This window comes from Staurois parvus, unplaced genomic scaffold (genome assembly GCF_062004578.1).
Source record: "Staurois parvus isolate SC_StPar_1 unplaced genomic scaffold, SC_StPar_1.0 ptg001469l, whole genome shotgun sequence".
Classification (NCBI taxonomy): domain Eukaryota; kingdom Metazoa; phylum Chordata; class Amphibia; order Anura; family Ranidae; genus Staurois; species Staurois parvus.
Genome location: NW_028319265.1, coordinates 23,043 through 41,929, shown reverse-complemented (window position 1 = coordinate 41,929; position 18,887 = coordinate 23,043). Strand labels below are relative to the sequence as shown.

Sequence of the window (18,887 nt, the reverse complement as noted above, 5' to 3'; positions counted from 1 at the left end):
TTTTATCCAAATGTTTACCTCTTCCTCCCCAGTTCTATTAGTATAGTGTCAGTGTTTTTTTTTTGTTTGTTTTTTTCGCACTAATCACTGTATTGGTGTCACTGGGGATGTTGGCGATTCCCCATCACTGAGTATCTCTGACGGGGGAGAGGTATGTATGTAAATAAAACAGATCTCTCCCCTGTCAGCTCCTGCACACTGCAGAGACATACAAAGCAGCATGCTTACACAGTGAAACACACAGCACACTGTTAACCCTTTGATTGCCTCCAAATGTTAACCTCTTCCTCCCCAGTTCTATTAGTATAGTGTCAGTGTTTTGTTTTTTTTTCGCACTGATCACTGTATTGGTGTCACTGGGGATGTCGGTGATTCCCCATCGCTGAGTATCTCTGACGGGGGAGATGTATGTATGTAAACAAAACAGATCTCTCCCCTGTCAGCTCCTGCACACTGCAGAGACATACAAAGCAACATGCTTACACAGTGAAACACAGAGCACACTGTTAACCCTTTGATTGCGCCAGATGTTAACCCCTTCCTGCCCAGGGTCATTAGTACAATGTCAGGGATTTTTATTAGCACTGATCACTGTATTGGTGTCACTGGAGATGTCAGTGGCAGTTAGTCAGTTTCCCCCCCCCCAGTGTCAGAATTTCTGCCGCAGTCCTGCTATAAGTCGCTGATCGCCGCCATTATTAGTATAAAAGAACTAAATTCCAATATCTATACCGCCATTTGTAAACGCTATAACTTTCACGTAAATCAATTAATTACACATTTTGGGATTTCTTTTAGCAAAGACAGCAGAATACATTTTGGCCTACATTTATGACGAAATTTGATTTTTAATTTTTTTTTACTGGACATATTTTTATAGAAAAAAGTCCAATGTATTGTTTTTTTTCTCAAAATTGATGGTCTTTTTTTTATAGCGCAAAAAATAAAAACCGCAGAGGCGATCACCGAAAGAAAGCTCAATTCATGGGAAAAAAAGGACGTAAATTTAATTTGGGTGCAATGTTGCATGACCGCGCAATTGTCAGTTAAAGGAACGCAGCGCCGTAACGCAAACGACTCCTTTAAATTCTGACAATCGTAGTGAAATAGAAAGCAATTATTTAGGATATATTTATGAACAGGCAAAAATGTGCAGAGCGTTTTATAACAAAATGTATTTGTGTAAGGCCCTGTTTACACCTATGCAGTTTGCTTTTTGTTCTTTATGCAGTGCTTTTTGCAGTTCATTCTGCGTTTTGCTACATGCATTCTTGATGCGTATTTACCATGTTTTGCCTTTTTTTTTTTTTTTTAAAGTGGAATTTTTTTTGTTGCTGGGCAGAATAAAAATACAAAACAAAAAAAACGCAACAAAAATGCAACAAAAACACACTACCATGCATTTCAGCAGCTTCTCCATTGAACTCTATTGTAGCAAAAACACTGCTTTTTGCTTTTAAAAAAAAGGCATAGATGTGAACATGTCCCATAGGAAACCATATAAAATGGACTGTAGTGCGTTTCTGCAAAAAGCACTAAAAAACTCATTGGTGGGAATGGAGCCTAATACTAGCACAGTCATCTCTATTTTGACCAAAGGATGGCGACATAGAGTCATGTACAGTGATAGATATCTACATTATAGCACCAATACAGATGATGGGGGACAATAGCAAATTCCCCCCAGGGGCGGACTGACAACTCATGGGGCCCCCGGGCAATAGGGGATCATGGGGCCGTGTCCTTGCCCAAACTCAAAAAATCCTATGAAAAAGGTACCAGGGGCATCTCATGGGGCCCCCTACTGACCCCGGGCCCTCGGGCAGTTCCCTAGTTTCCAAATGGTCAGTCCGCCCCTTGGTCCCCCCCATTCGCACTTGGCTCTTCTGAACGCCTTTCTCTTACCAGCGTAAAAGCAGCTTTAAAAACGAACCTAAACCCGTGTTTTTCAAGCTTCTTTAGACACATTTAGATGCGTATAGGTACGCCAAGCTTTTGAGTGTGTTCATTCATTTCATTGGCCAGAATATTCATTTATTCTGTCTAAACGCACCTATTGCTTGAGCCTGTTTGGGCCCGTTTGGGCACATTGGGTGTTTTTTCTGCTCAAATGCACGCGATTTTGGAACTTTTAGATTTCTAAACGCTCTTGCCTCTAAGCACCTATGGGTGCAAGGACAGAATAAACTAAAATAGAAGGGCGTTTATAGGCAGAAAAAGAGTCAAACGCTTGAAAAACAGGAGTGTGGAGGGTATGACAGCGGGCAATATGTACAGGAGAGTAGTGTGGAGGTATGACAGTGGGCAGTATGTAGAGGAGAGTAGTGTGGAGGGGATGACAGTGGGCCCTATGTGCTGGGGAAGAGTGTGGAGGTATGACAGTGGGCAGTATGTACAGGAGAGGAGGGTGAATGGTATGAGTGTGAGAAGTATGCGCAAGAGAGGAGTGTGAATGATATGACAGTGGGCAGAATGTATGGGAGAGTAGTGTGGCGGGTATGACAGTGGGCAGGATGTACAGGATAGTAGTGTGGAGGGTTTGGCAGTGGGAAGTATGTGCAGGAGAGGATTGTGGTGGGTATGACAGTGGGCAGTATGTACAGGAGAGGAGTGTGGAGGATATGACAGTGAGCAGTATGTACAGGAGAGGAGTGTGGAGGGTATGACAGTGGGCAGTATGTACAGGAGAGGAGTGTGGAGGATATGACAGTGAGCAGTATGTACAGGAGAGGAGTGTGGAGGGTATGACAGTGGGCAGTATGTACAGGAGAGGAGTGTGGAGGATATGACAGTGGGCAGTATGTACAGGAGAGGAGTGTGGAGGATATGACAGTGAGCAGTATGTACAGGAGAGGAGTGTGGAGGGTATGACAGTGGGCAGTATGTACAGGAGAGGAGTGTGGAGGGTATGTCAGTGGGCAGTATGTACAGGAGAGGAGTGTGGAGGGTATGACAGTGGGCAGTATGTACAGGAGAGGAGTGTGGAGGGTATGACAGCGGGCAGTATGTACAGGAGAGGAGTGTGGAGGATATGACAGTGGGCAGTATGTACAGGAGAGGAGTGTGGAGGGTATGACAGTGGGCAGTATGTACAGGAGAGGAGTGTGGAGGGTATGACAGTGGGCAGTATGTACAGGAGAGGAGTGTGGAGGATATGACAGTGGGCAGTATGTACAGGAGAGGAGTGTGGAGGGTATGACAGTGGGCAGTATGTACAGGAGAGGAGTGTGGAGGTATGACAGCGGGCAGTATGTACAGGAGAGGAGTGTGGAGGGTATGACAGCGGGCAGTATGTACAGGAGAGGAGTGTGGAGGGTATGACAGTAGGCAGTATGTACAGGAGAGGAGTGTGGAGGGTATGACAGCGGGCAGTATGTACAGGAGAGGAGTGTGGAGGGTATGACAGTGGGCAGTATGTACAGGAGAGGAGTGTGGAGGGTATGACAGTATGTACAGGAGAGGAGTGTGGAGGGTATGACAGTGGGCAGTATGTACAGGAGAGGAGTGTGGAGGGTATGACAGCGGGCAGTATGTACAGGAGAGGAGTGTGGAGGGTATGACAGCGGGCAGTATGTACAGGAGAGGAGTGTGGAGGGTATGACAGTGGGCAGTATGTACAGGAGAGGAGTGTGGAGGGTATGACAGCAGGCAGTATGTACAGGAGAGGAGTGTGGAGAGTATGACAGTAGGCAGTATGTACAGGAGAGAAGTGCAGAGGGTATGAGAGTGGGCAGTATGTACAGGAGAGAAGTGCAGAGGGTATGAGAGTGGGCAGTATGTTTGGACAAGGAGACCAATGGCTGACAAGTGAAACATAATGTTCTTTTGTCTTCTATCTGATATAAATAAAGTTATAGTAAAAAAAAAAGTCTAAAAAACTAATTCACATTTAAGCAATTAGAAACCCCACCCAAAAATGTATTTTGCACACACCTGAATAAAAACACGACCTTTATACGAATATGTCATTTGCACTACACGTTACTTATCGCCATGCACGCCTAAATGAGATCAATAATTCTAGGCCCAATATTTACATTTATCTCTAAATTCATGACCTGTAGAGGCTTTTAAAGCATTGCCTATAGGAAGTACTGAAATTTGTCGTCTTGCGGGGTCATGCAATATTAAAGCTTGACATGTTGGGTATCTATTTATTTGGCACAACCTCATCTTTTATATTTTACTGCCAAAATTTGGTAATATATTGTATTTGTCCTAAAATTAACTTTAGTGTATTCTTTTAATGAAAATTTGCGGCTGATAAAACCATTTTGTAATCGCTATTTTATTCTCCAGGGTGTCTGCTTTCAGAAAATATATAATATTTAGAGGTTTTAGTCTTCAGGCCTAAAATGATTTTTTACACATTTGTGCAAAAAAAAAAAAAAAATCATAAAAACGGCTCGGCAGCAAAAGGTAACAGAAACGAGAATATTAATTGTGCCGTTTTTGTGCTACCTTCATTTTTTATTTCTAAGTGTTTTTTTTCCCCACATACTTTTAAAGTGAAACACTGATTCGGGCCTAAAATGATTTTTTGAAACATTTGTGAAAAAAAAAAAAAAAAACACAAAAAAAAAGTCTCCAGCAGCAAAAGGGCTAAAAGCTAACAATGTATCTATTTATTTGGCACAACCTCATCTTTTATATTTTACCCCAAAAATTTGGTAATATATTGTATTTGTGTGTCCTAAAATTAACGTTATTGTATTCTTTTAATGAAAATTTTCGGCTGATAAAACCATTTTGTAATCACTATTTTATTCTCCAGTGTGTCTGCTTTCAGAAAATATATAATATTTAGGGGTTTTAAGTAGTCTTCAGGCCTAAAATGATTTTTTACACATTTGTGCAAAACAAAAAAACATAAAAAACGGCTCTGCAGCAAAAGGGTAAAAGGTAACAGAAACAAGAATATTAATTGTGCTGTTTTTGGGCAGCCTACATTTTTTATTTATACATTTTTTTCCAGCATACTTTTAAAGCAAAACACTGATTCAGGCCTAAAATGATCTTTTTAAACATTTGTGCAAAAAAAAAAAACCCACAAAAAAAAGTCTCCAGCAGCAAAAGGGCTAAAAGCTAACAAAAACAAGAATATTTATTGTGGCGTTTTTTGTTCTGCCTTCATTTTTTTTTTTTTTTTTACATTTTTTTCACATATTTTAAAGCACTTATTAGTTAGTTCCTCCATGTTAGCTCCGTGATGGTGAAAAAAAAAAGTCTCCAGCAGCAAAAGGGCAAAAGCTAACGAAATAAAAAATATTCATTGTGGTGTTTTTTGTTCAGCCTTCATTTTTTTTTTTTGTTTACTTTTTTTCACATATTTTAAAGCACTTATTAGTTAGTTCCTCCATGTTACCTCCATGATGGTGACGCGGTAGAAGAGACAAACAGGCCTGGAATGTAACACTTGTCTGAGAGTATTCTTTTAATGAAAATTTGCGGATGATTAAACCATTTTGTAATCACTATTTTATTCTCCAGGGTGTTTGCTTTCAGAAAATATATAATATTTAGGGGTTTTAAGTAGTCTTCAGGCCTAAAATAATTTTTTACATATTTGCGCAAAACAAAAAAACATAAAAAACGGCTCTACAGCAAAAGGGTAAAAGGTAACAGAAACGAGAATATTAATTGTGCCGTTTTTGTGCTGCCTGCATTTTTTATTTATAAATTTAATTTTCCGGGCATACTTTTAAGGTGAAACACTGATTCAGGCCTAAAATGATTTTTTTAAACATTTGTGAACGAAAAAAAAAATAAAAAAAAAATTGTCTCCAGCAGCAAAAGGGCTAAAAGCTAACAAAAATAAGAATATTTATTGTGGCGTTTTTTGTTCTGTCTTCATTTTTTTTTTTTTACATTTTTTTGCACATATTTTAAAGCACTTATTAGTTAGTTCCTCCATGTTAGCTCCGTGATGGTGACGCGGTGGAAGAGAAAACACGCCTGGAATATAACACTTGTCTGCGAGTATTCCCATCAAGGTGAAAATTCATTTCACAACACAATATTTGAGCTCCGGGGGGGGAGACATCATTTCACATTTAGATACATTCTGGAATCATTTTATGTTCATAAGAAATGTGGAAGTATTTGCGGTTTTAATCACAGAAGCTTCCCTGTGAATACAAGGCAATCATCAGAAATAAAGGGAAATTATAAATATATTGTGTGGAAAGACAATCTTCTTTATACATTTTTTTCGCCATGGTAAAAAAAAACAGTGATGTAGAACTATCTTGTTCACACTGTTGTGTTTGCTTCTCTTCAAAAAGAGAGGCCCGGCGTAGAAGAAGAAAAAAGAAGACCTGAACGAAAGGCCGGCATGACAGGGGTTAAAGGGGGTTGGGAGAGGAGAGTCCCATTAGCTAAGGGGGGAGTCTAAGACCCCATGTACACGGGACACTTCTGAACGATGGAAACTGACTGCTGGAAAACGCAGGTTAAAAAACGTCTGTTTAGCCATGTTTGCATTACATGTTTATGTGCGTTTGCGTTTAGAAGCGTTTTTTTAAGATAAGCACAGGAGAACCTCCCAAATGCCCAGAATGCACTGAAAAGTGGTAAATTATTAACTATTTCAGACTGTTTCAGAGAAATACAGAGAGTAGAAGCAGAGACAGCAGTATGTGTTGAGATCAGCTTAGGTCGGAGCTGCTCATTAACATTTCTTTTGTTTCCAAGGGTGGGAAAGGTGTCTGGTGGAGGGAGTCATTAAGGTCACCTGGCAGGGGGTCTTCATGAGGAATTTGAGGTGTGAATGGTCATTAACATATCTTTTGTTTCCAAGGGTGGGAAAGGTGTCTGGTGGAGGGAGTCATTAAGGTCACCTGGCTGGGGGGTCTTCATGAGGAACTTGAGGTCTGACTGGTCATTAACATTTCTTTTGTTTCCAAGGGTGGGAAAGGTGTCTGGTGGAGGGAGTCATTAAGGTCACCTGGCAGGGGGTCTTCATGAGGAATTTGAGGTGTGAATGGTCATTAACATATCTTTTGTTTCCAAGGGTGGGAGAGGTCTGAGGTGTGAATTGGTCATTACAATGTGTGACAAGCTTGGTAGGAACATCCTGTGTTCAGTGTTTTGTCCATCTGAGTACCTTGAAAACTCTTTGGATGCATTTTTCATGATGAAAAAAGGCTCTGGACAGCATCGGGAACTGGAAGAGTTAAAAAAAAATTTCAGACGCAAACGCTTATAAATGCGATTTGCCGTGCTTAGCCGCGTTTACAAACATTTTGCGTGTGAAACACTGATAAAATCGACTACTGAACGCAAGTTTTCTGCGTTCAAAAAAACGACTAAACTCAAATGCCTGTAAAGGACTGTAAACGACTATGTGTACATGGACACATAGGAAAATATTAGGGAGAGTTCAGGGGCTGCTGAAAAAAAAAATGCTGAACAGCTCCTAAACGCGAGTTTATCAGCTGCAGTGTACATGAGCCCAAGTGGTTTTAAGGAGGGAGCGGGTGGAGCCACAAGGGGTGGGCTGACAGGGTGTGGCAGGGGGTCTTCAGTCAAAAGAGAGTTTTGACAAGGCAAGCTTCCCTCCCACCAGCCCGTTTGGTTTATGGTTTGTTTTTGGTGGTGGTTGTGCCAGTTGGTGCTGGGGGACAACCTGCGGGGTGCAAGGTCCTCATAAGTTACTGTGGGCACAAGAAAGGCACTTTGTAGGAACACATCTGAGGTATGGCTTCCAGTCGTTCTGGTGGGGGTATCTGCGGTGGTGTCTCCGAGTCAGTGGTGTGGCGGCTGGAGACCTAGTTAAGCAGGACGCAGGTATTCGTTTTCTTGATGCCTGGGGGGACAGCGGAGCTGGGGGTTACTACTGAGAGGGGGATCAGCAGATCTGGGGGTTACTACTGAGAGGGGGATCAGCAGAGCTGGGGGTTACTACTTAGAGGGGGATCAGCAGAGCTGGGGGTTACTACTGAGAGGTGGATCAGCAGAGCTGGGGGTTACTACTGAGAGGGGGATCAGCAGAGCTGGGGGCACTAATAAGCTGTGAATCTGCTGAATGAGGGTACTAATGAGCTGAGGATCTACTGAACAGGAGTACTAATGAGCTGGGGTTCTACTGGGCCCTTTTAAAACAAAATCAACACACACACACAGCATTTTCCAAGCATCAACAAAGCATCACTGAAGCATCAAAAACACAAACTTCTGGTTTTGAGGACACCCCATGACGCCACTTTTGGTTTGGGAAAATGCCTGTTTGCCAGACAATCTATTGGCTGTTTAAAACTCAAATCAACTCATTTTTCATCCCTCTGGTCACTCCTTGATACAAAGAAGCTGCACCCTGTAGGCGCACCACCCTACGCGCGCTGTTATTGGCTCCCAAGGATGTCAATCATCAGGTTCCGGCCAGCGATTCATGGCTGGGACTCGATGATCGGTGGAGAAGCTGAAAGTGGAGAACAAACAACACAGGTCGCTCTAGAAAGAAGCACATCCCCTAGTAAAACAGCACGCAGTAATCACAGCACAGCACACAGTTAACCCTTTGATCGCCCCAGATGTTAACCCCTTCCTGCCCAGTGTTATTAGTACAGTGTCAGTGCTTTTTATTAGCACCGATCACTGTATTAGTGTTACTGGAGATGTCAGTGGCAGTTAGTTCCCCCCCCCCAGTGTCAGTGTCAGAATTCTCCCTCTGTAAGTCGCTTATCACCGCCATTACTAGTATACCAGATAAACATTTTTTCCAGTATCTACACCGCCATTTGTAGACTCTATAACTCTCATGTAAACCAGTTAATATACACTTATTGGGATTTTTTACACAAAAGACATGGAGTAGAATACATTTTGGCCTAAATTTATGAAGAAATATAATTTTTTTTATCAGATTATAGCAAAAAGTAAATAATAATGTTTTTTTTTCAAAATTGTTGTGTTTTTTTTTTTGTTTATAGCGCAAAAAAATAAAAAACCGCAGAGGTGATCAAATACCACCGAAAGAAAGCTCTATTTGTGGGGAAAAAATTACATACATTTCATTCATGTACAGTGTCGCATGACCGTGCAATTGTCAATTAATGTAATGCAGCGCTGTATTGCAAAAAGAGGCCTGGTCAGGAAGGGGGGGTGAATCCTCTGGAGGGCAAGGGGTTAATCATGACGGGACATTTGTTTCTGTATTGAATACAGAAATACTGCATGAAAAGCCCGTCTCTCCTTCTAGTATCTCCTTATTAGCCTTCATTAGAAAAAAAAAAAAAAATCAGCACATCACTGAAAAATATTTTTTCAATACATCCAGAAGAGGAGCAGGTAAGAAAGTGACAATCAAGTTTGGTGCTAAAATATTGGCAATTGGCAGAGCAGATGGAGGCTGGGGAGACAGCAAGAGTACAGAAGACGCCAAATCCTACATGCTGCCACAAGCGCCTGATGTGTGCAGACTCTGCGTATCACATGGTCATGTCTCTTCAGGCTCAGAGGGCTCAGGGATGTCCTGGAGTCATCATGTACAGAGCAGCAGCAGTAATTTAACATGGGGATCTGGAACGAGCCCATTGGGAGACACAAAAGCATTTACTGAATTAACATGATAGGAAGGCAATCCTGGCCTTTACAGGTTCTCCTCCTTAGTATGGCACGCCGAAACATGGAATATATATTATTTATTCCTCTAAACACGTCTGTTACAAGTGAAGCAAATGTTAGCGTCCAGCAGCCATCTGAAGGTAAACTAATGAATAGTTAATTTGATGAAATGGGCATCTGGGGAGCGGGGACTGGAAAATATGTTTTCATCCCAGCACTCTGCTTCTCCCAACCTTCTGTGTCTCTGGGTGTAAACATCGAGAAGGAGAAAGAGGGAGAGAGAAGGAAGAAAGAAGGGAAAAAGGGAGAGAGAAGGAAGAAAGAATGGAAAGAGGGAGAGAGAAGGAAGAAAGAAGGGAAAGAGGGAGAGAGAAGGAAGAAAGAAGGGAAAGAGGGAGAGAGAAGGAAGAAAGAAGGGAAAGAGGGAGAGAGAAGGAAGAAAGAAGGGAAAGAGGGAGACAGAAGGAAGAAAGAGGGAGAAAGAAGGAAGAAAAAAAGGAAAAGGGGAGAGAGAAGGAAGAAAGAAGGGAAAGAGGGAGACAGAAAGAAGAAAGAGGGAGAAAGAAGGAAGAAAAAAGGAAAAGGGGAGAGAGAAGGACGAAAGAAGGGAAAGAGGGAGAGAGAAGGAAGAAAGAAGGGAAAGAGGGAGAGAGAAGGAAGAGGAAGGGAAAGAGGGAGAGAGAAGGAAGAAAGAGGGAGAAAGCAGGAAGAAAAAAAGGAAAAGGGGAGAGAGAAGGAAGAAAGAAGGGAAAGAGGGAGAGAGAAGGAAGAAAGAAGGGAAAGAGGGAAAGAGAAGGAAGAAAGAAGGGAAAGAGGGAAAGAGAGGAAGAAAGAAGGGAAAGAGGGAGAGAGAAGGAAGAAAGAAGGGAAAGAGGGAAAGAGAAGGAAGAAAAAAGGGAAAGAGAAGAAAGAAAGAAAGAAAGAAAGAAAGAAAGAAAGAAAGAAAGAAAGAAAGAAAGAAAGAAAGAAAGAAAGAAAGAAAGAGGGAAAGAGAAGAAAGAAAGAAAGAAAGAAAGAGGGAAAGAGAAGAAAGAAAGAGAAGAAAGAAAGAAAGAGGGAAAGAGAAGAAAGAAAGAAAGAAAGAAAGAGGGAAAGAGAAGAAAGAAAGAAATAAAGAAAGAAAGAAAGAGGGAAAGAGAAGAAAGAAAGAAAGAGGGAAAGAGAAGAAAGAAAGAAAGAGAAGAAAGAAAGAAAGAAAGAAAGAAAGAAAGAAAGAAAAAGTGGGAGGAAATGGAAATAGGAAAGTAAAGGAAATGAAAGGAAAGGAAAAGTGGGAGGAAGTGGAAATAAAAAAGGAAAGGAGAGGAAAGGAAGGGAAAGGAAAGAAAAATAAAGAAAAATAGAAAGGACGTGGAGAAAAAAAAGGAGAGGAAATAAGAGGAAAAGAACAAGGAAAGGAAAGGAAAATGGAAAGGACGTGGATATAAAAGCAGAAAGAAAAAAGGAAGGGGGATGGAAAAGTAAAAGAAATAAGAGGAAAGGAACAAGGAAATGAAAAAGGAAAGTGCATGGTAATAAAAAAAGGGAAAAGAAATAAGAGGAAAGGAACAAGGAAAGGACAATGGAAAGCACATGGAAATAAAAAAAAGAAAGGAAAGGAAAAACAAAGGAAAGGAAAGGAAAGGAGGCTTTAATTAGCCTGTTTACAAAAAAGATAATAGAAGTACACAGAGGTGGAAGAATAAAAATGAATTCAAATGGAAAAAGAGGAGAAAGAAAGAATAATGCGTAATAGAACATGGGGAGAGGACTGAGTGTAACAAAGACACACAACAAAAACCTATGATGATGTTGTGATAAGAGGCTGAAGAGTCCCATTAAGCACATCAGACAATCTCATTCTGTTCTGTCATTCCACAGTTTTATCTGTTACCATATGCCCAGTAATATATTTGACGTGGAGTGCAGGAGAGGGTGGGTAGGGGTGAAGCCAGCAGGTGTTGCAGGGGAGGTGAATGTGCCAGATATAAAAACACTACCAATTTTACTTTTTTCCTGCATCCTTCTGATCAGATATCCACCATATCCGTAGGTTCGGTGCTGGCAGTGTATAGCTTTCATTTCCGACAGTGACTTAACGAAGACCATGGTGTAGAGAGATGTGATGGTGTTAGTTGTATATACAGTAGATGCAGGGGCGGACTGACCATTTGGAAACTTGGGCACTGCCAGTAGGGGGCCCCATGAGATGCCCCTGGTACCTTTTCATAGGCTTTTTTGAGTTTAGGCAAGGTCACAGGGACCCCGTGATCCCCTATTGCCCGGGGGCCCCATGAGTTGTCAGTCCGCCCCTGAGTAGATGTCATTCTCTACAGAGGCTTAATGAAAACCATGGCCTATTGAGGTGTGATAGTGTTGGAAGTATACAAATGTAATTTTCTACATAGAAGACCTTGGTCCACAGAGGTGTGACGGTGTTGGCAACATGTAGATGTCATTCTCTACTGAGACTTAAAAAAGGCCATGGTTCCTCGACTACGCTTCTGCTTGATCCCAACCAGTGACCACTTGCTACCGACCTTTGGCTTGTTTACTGGCTACGTTTCTGCTTGATCTCTACCTATATCTGCTACTAAACCCCAGCTTGCTCACCTCCTGGTGGGGTGATCCTGAGGACTACAACCTGGTACTAACCTGCAGCCAAACCCATCTACACCATCAGGAGCTCTGCTGAATACCAGTTAGTGTTTAGACTCCACACCTCGGGTAGGTCTGTGTCATCTGCTAAGGTGACCACCTGCTACACATATAGAGCTTGTCAGTGGGAGCCTCTCTACTGTTACAGCTTCTAGTCTCCAAGCCTGACCCTGGGCCATGACTGGGTCACTGTTATGCACCATTTCCACCATCTACTGCACTTGATCTATCCTGAGAAACCAGTCTGAGATCTCAGGTGGAGTCTTAGTCGTACTGGAGTTCCACAGTCTGGGGATTAGTGTTTTGGCGGCACTCAATAGGTAAGGAAGGAAGAGAGCATCTTATATAGTGGGTGGCATGTCAGTGTGGCGGAGCAGGAATGAAGCAGGGTTAAAGGGAAGCTCATGGCCTGAAATTTTCTCAATCAGGAAGTGAACTTGAGTCCAAAAAGGGCACATTTTAGACCAGGATCACCATATTTGTAAGAGTCTGCTTCTCTCCTGTAAGAATCTCCAACATTTTGTCTGAAAGGGAAGATGAAATGGCATGGAGACGTGCCAGGGTGCAATACCAAGGACTTTTATTTATTTCATGATAACATTAATGGAGCCTTTAAGAAGATATGTGCTCTTGCGTTCCCAATCATCATCTGAGAGCAATACGTCAAGTTCTTTTGCCCAAGCCTTGGCAGCTGGGTGTCCATTTGGGCTGTAGGTATGGAAGACAGTGTATCTGCTGTGGCACTCTGGGGTGCCTTCTGGGTTCTTCAGGGGTGCCTTGGCCAAATGTCTAAGAATTCCTCTGAATTGCCCAAAATCTTCCATAAACCAGCAAGTGGACCAAGCCAGCCTTTTACTATACAAAACCCCAGGGTTTATTGTGCAGCATGACAACCAGCCACTGGTGTCCTAAAATATTATGACAGCATCTGTTGATGAGGAACATGTTGGTTGCTCCTTATTGGATGCCCCTCTCTGTCAGCACTGGGGTCGCGCTCAATGAAGGAGAGAAATTGAGGGTGCATCAAGATCATGCAGAATTTTCAAGGGGGCGACGACTGAAAAAAGGTTGAGAAACACTGATGTATATACATAAGATAAGGTGTCACAAATAAAAATGTGTTAATTTTTTACTAATATTGCATTGAGTGCCTCAAAAGTCAGCAACTGTTCCTTCTTGAGTTAAGTTACCCAAGAATTCCTTAGAGGTTGCTAGGGGTTCCCTGAGCAGTGGCTGATTGACCGATTTGACGGTGCATGCACAATTTTAGGATGAACACCATTTGACAGAGCCAGCAGCAAGACACCAATGATCTTTGTAGCAGGATATAAGGGTGGCATTCTGACCACCACTGTAAGGGGGGCATTATCCCTATAGACCATCAATATAGGTGAAATTTTTTTTCCAATGATCCAATGTATTGGTTTCAGCAAGGGGTCCCCGAGGCTTACAAATTAATGTAAGGGTTCCTCTGGAGTAAATGCTTGGTCCATGCTATATATGGGATGCAGTCCCCCTGAATTTTAACCCATTCTCACCTATATTATTAACCCAGAAATTAAGAAAACTAAAGCAGCCACCACATCTAAAGACTGGTAAGCTGCAAGAAACTACTTGTTCACACTTGCTGCGCAGGAGCACTAGAGGGCACTAGCACAATTCGGATGCCAGCTCTGCTCCAGATTGAATTTACGTCAGTATGAGTCAAGCCTGTGTCACAATTTAATATTGCTGGTTGTCATTTATCAGATAGACTTCCCGGTAACAACACACAGGGAAAATAACGGTTTCAAAGAAAACCAACTGAAAAATTTAGACCAACCAGTGTGAAAATAAAAACATGTTTTAAAGAGCCCATTTAAAGCCATAGCCACCATTCTATGATCCAGTGTGGAAAAAGAATCAGCTTTCATTTTCCTGTCCTATCCCACCTTGTTAGATCTGGTGGTCTCCACTGGGCTCCACGTACAATGTCCAAAGGTTTCCTTCTGACCTGCGAAATGCAGTCATGTGGGCATTCTATAGACTGCTATACTTGACTGGGGATAAGGGTCTCTGCACTTCCCCTGTGAAGACAGCTAACACATTCAATCATTTTTCTGAAGGTCATTAGATGCTTTCGAAAAAATCTAAGGGGATGGGGGCACATACCATGTGCTGAATAATATGTACGGCCATCAGGGTGAACCAATGTACCCCTCACCTTCCCCCCCAAATCTACATTCTGTTCCCCCCTTTCGAGGAGGCTTTCCCTTCATGTTACGTCACGTAGACACAACGGGAAGTGAGGAAATATCTCCAAAATGAAGGACATCCAAAAGGTCCATGCCAATGGTCGGGAACAAGCAGTAGTGAAGATAAAGACAGCTGCAAGTATTCAAAGGAGCAAGATATTGGCTGGAGAGAGCACAATAATCTGGCAAATAGAAAGTGCCGAGACGTGGTTTAAATTAGGACGTTCATGGGAGGAGCAAAGAGTTCAAGGTTCAAGAGAAAAAAGGCAAGGTTGTCTAAGGGATCTTGCAGTGAGCTGTCCAGCAGTCCAGGTGGTTCAGCAAGAAGACACAGCAGAGGACATGGGCTCAGGACACAACAGAGGACGTGGGCTCAGGACACAGCAGAGGACCTGGGCTCAGGACACAGCAGAGGACCTGGGCTCAGGACAAAGCAGAGGACGTGGGCTCAGGACAAAGCAGAGGACGTGGGCTCAGGACACAGCAGAGGACGTGGGCTCAGGACACAGCAGAGGACGTGGGCTTAGGACACAGCAGAGGACCTGGGCTCAGGACACAGCAGAGGACGTGGGCTCAGGACACAGCAGAGGACCTGGGCTCAGGACACAGCAGAGGACCTGGGCTCAGGACACAGCAGAGGACCTGGGCTCAGGACACAGCAGAGGACCTGGGCTCAGGACACAGCAGAGGACCTGGGCTCAGGACACAGCAGAGGACGTGGGCTCAGGACACAGCAGAGGACCTGGGCTCAGGACACAGCAGAGGACCTGGGCTCAGGACACAGCAGAGGACGTGGGCTCAGGACACAGCAGAGGACCTGGGCTCAGGACACAGCAGAGGACCTGGGTTCAGGACACAGCAGAGGACCTGGGCTCAGCACACAGCAGAGGACGTGGGCTCAGGACACAGCAGAGGACGTGGGCTCAGCACACAGCAGAGGATGAGGGCTCAGGACACAGCAGAGGACGTGGGCTCAGGACACAGCAGAGGACCTGGGCTCAGGACACAGCAGAGGACCTGGGTTCAGGACACAGCAGAGGACCTGGGCTCAGGACAAAGCAGAGGACGTGGGCTCAGGACAAAGCAGAGGACGTGGGCTCAGGACACAGCAGAGGACGTGGGCTCAGGACACAGCAGAGGACGTGGGCTTAGGACACAGCAGAGGACCTGGGCTCAGGACACAGCAGAGGACGTGGGCTCAGGACACAGCAGAGGACCTGGGCTCAGGACACAGCAGAGGACCTGGGCTCAGGACACAGCAGAGGACCTGGGCTCAGGACAAAGCAGAGGACGTGGGCTCAGGACAAAGCAGAGGACCTGGGCTCAGGACACAGCAGAGGACGTGGGCTCAGGACACAGCAGAGGACGTGGGCTTAAGACACAGCAGAGGACCTGGGCTCAGGACACAGCAGAGGACGTGGGCTCAGGACACAGCAGAGGACCTGGGCTCAGGACACAGCAGAGGACCTGGGCTCAGGACACAGCAGAGGACCTGGGCTCAGGACACAGCAGAGGACCTGGGCTCAGGACACAGCAGAGGACGTGGGCTCAGGACACAGCAGAGGACGTGGGCTCAGGACACAGCAGAGGACGTGGGCTCAGGACACAGCAGAGGACCTGGGCTCAGGACACAGCAGAGGACCTGGGCTCAGGACACAGCAGAGGACGTGGGCTCAGATCCCAGTCCTGATATTATCCAGCACTGAAAAAAAATGGCTTTAGATACAATTTAACTTTGAGCCTGGGAGGGGAATGAATTGTTGGATAGGAATGGATACTCTTTTTAGTCTAAGGTTACACTAAACAATGTTAGTTAGTGTACTTCATTTGCTTGGTAACACAAATTGCTAATCAGCCAATCACATGGCAGCAATGCATTTAGGCATCTAGATGTGGTGAAGACAACTTGTTGAAATTTAAACTGAGCAACAAAATAGGGACTGTCACGGTCTTCCCCCTCGCTCTCCCTTTCTTCCTCCCCCCTTACCTCAGTTCACAGGTGGCACTGCTCCCCCTCGCTCCCCTTTGATCCCCCTCCCTTCCTCTTGCAGATTTCTAAGTCCTGCACACAGCCTACATCAAAGGCTGTGCAGGACAGCAGTAAACGCCCCCTGTGGTGCGGTTAGAACCTCTCCTCTGTGAGGCCACCGGGTGTCTCTGCTTGTCCCGGCGGGCACAGCGCAGCCCTGAGGCTTCCCGCACTCGGCGCCTGCCAAAGACAAAGGCCGCGCTCCCTGAGCACGGCCGGAGTGAGGGAGGCGTGCCTTGTTGCCCCTGCAACCCGACGCAGGGCAGGCTGTTGCCGGGACAACCAGGAAGCGTCCTGCTCTGGCATAAGAGGACCGAAGTAGGACCCAGCCCTTTGTTGGTCCCTTGCAAGAGAGAGAGAACAGCTGTTGGGAGGTCTGAGCCGAGGGTAGACCCCACGGCTCAGACCCCGCTGAGTGCTCTGCTGATCACTGGGTCCCCCAAGGGTACTCCTGCCTGCTGCTCGCTGTGTGCCCGAGGTTACTCCCTCCTGCTGTGTGCCCGAGGTTACTCCTGCCTGCTGCCCGCTGTGTGCCCGAGGTTACTCCTGCCTGCTGCCCGCTGTGTGCCCGAGGTTACTCCTGCCTGCTGCCTGCTGTGTGCCAGAGGTTACTCCTGCCTGCTGTGTGCCAGAGGTTGGTCCTGCCTGCTGCCCGCTATGTGCCAGAGGTTACTCCTGCCTGCTGCCCACTGTGTGCCAGAGGTTACTCCTGCCTGCTGCCCGCTGTGTGCCAGAGGTTCCTCCTACCCAAACCGTGAGTGCTCATATTCTCTTTTCTGAACTGCCCCCTGGGATCCCTATATTGCCCTGCCTGGACTGCTCCATTGAATCCCCCCCTATTGCCTTCTCTGGACTGCTCCATTGAATCCCCCCCTATTGCCTTCTCTGGACTGCTCCATTGAATGCACCTATTTTCCTTTCCTGAACTGCCCCGTTGAACTCCCCTATTGCCTTGTCTGGACTGCCCCATTGAACTCTCATACCTTCCCTGCCTGTACTGTCCCATTGAATCTCCCTATTACCCTTGCCGGAACTGCCCACTTAGATTAATACTTGCTCGGGCTGCCTATTGCGTGTCTGGATTATCGTAGCTACCTGGACTGCCCCTGTGTGCTAGGGCCATTGCTACCCAAATCGCCCTATCGTGGGCCGGATTATAACTGTTTTGGACTCCTCCCCTCTCTTCCCTCCTTTTTGGGTACCCGGACGCTACCCTTGTTACCCTGATTGAGTGTCTCTCCTATTTCAATAAAACTTTGTGTGTTTATCATCCTCCGTGTGTGTTCTGTCCTGCCTACGCTTCCGTCACAGGGACGTCTTTAAGTGACTTTGAAGGTGGCATGGCTGTTGGTGCCAGACGGGCTGGTCTGAGTATTTCCAAAACTGCTGATCTACTGGGATTTTGACACACAACCATCTCTACGGTTTACAGAGAATGGTCCGACAAAGAGAAATTATACGGTGAGCGGCAGTTGTGTGGACAAAAATGCCTTGTTGAAGTCAGAGGAGAATGGGCAGACTGGTTGGAGATGATAGAAAGGCAACAGTAACTCATGTCAATATGGACCAAAACCTCTGAGGAACATTTCCAACACCTTGGTGAATCTATGCCCCGAAGAACGAAGGCAGTTCTGAAGGCAACAGGGGTCCAACCCGGGACTAGCAGGGTGGACCTAATAAAGTGGCTGGTGAGGGTAGATGGTAACTAGGTCTGTGTTTCCATTTGATAGACAACCATTGGGTACCATGACGTGGAAGTATATTGGAATTGCCGTTTACAGCAAGCAACTTCAGCTTTGCTAGAGGAACCTACAGAGCACTAGATGAGTTTGAGCTCACAGGAGGCAGTTCTCCTAAAAGACCCATAGCCCAGGATGGCAAGGCACTCCACCACCTCCTCCTCTTTCCCTTCTCCAAGACAATAGACTGGCTCCAGACTGCACTGTCCACTGTTAACTCCTTCCTGTGAAGCCCGGAAGTTCAGGGAAGCACCACTGAGAGACCAGGAGCCAGCAGCATCGAATGTTGTAAATTGCAAGTGCTGGGGTAAGAATTTTAACAAATATTTAATTGGGGAATATTTGTTTTTATTGTGATCAATGTGTTAAACTAAAAACACTCTGAGGGTGTATTACTACTTTAAGTCATTTTCTAGCAAAAAGGCAGATTTTGATGTGCGTGTGAAAAATGACACATTTACCCCGGAGGTGATGTGGTTAATCAATATCACTGATATTGGAATTTTTTTTTTTTTCCCCCAGCAAAGCAACATTGTATCTTCTACTCTATCTTCATCTGTCTCTTCCACTGTCTCCCCAACTCTCCCCTTCCCTGTCCTTCTGTCTCTTTCTCTTTTCTTTCTCTTCTGGGGACAAACAACACACCCGCCAATTAATGATCATATCATCCTAATTATCCAAGAA

At 44.9% G+C, this 18,887-nt stretch overlaps 1 protein-coding gene across 2 annotated transcripts in view; it reads right to left on the bottom strand.

The window, feature by feature from the left end:
- SCTR (secretin receptor) overlaps positions 1 to 18,887 on the bottom strand; it is a 79,338-nt gene that overhangs the window by 55,130 nt on the left and 5,321 nt on the right. The window lies entirely within an intron of this gene.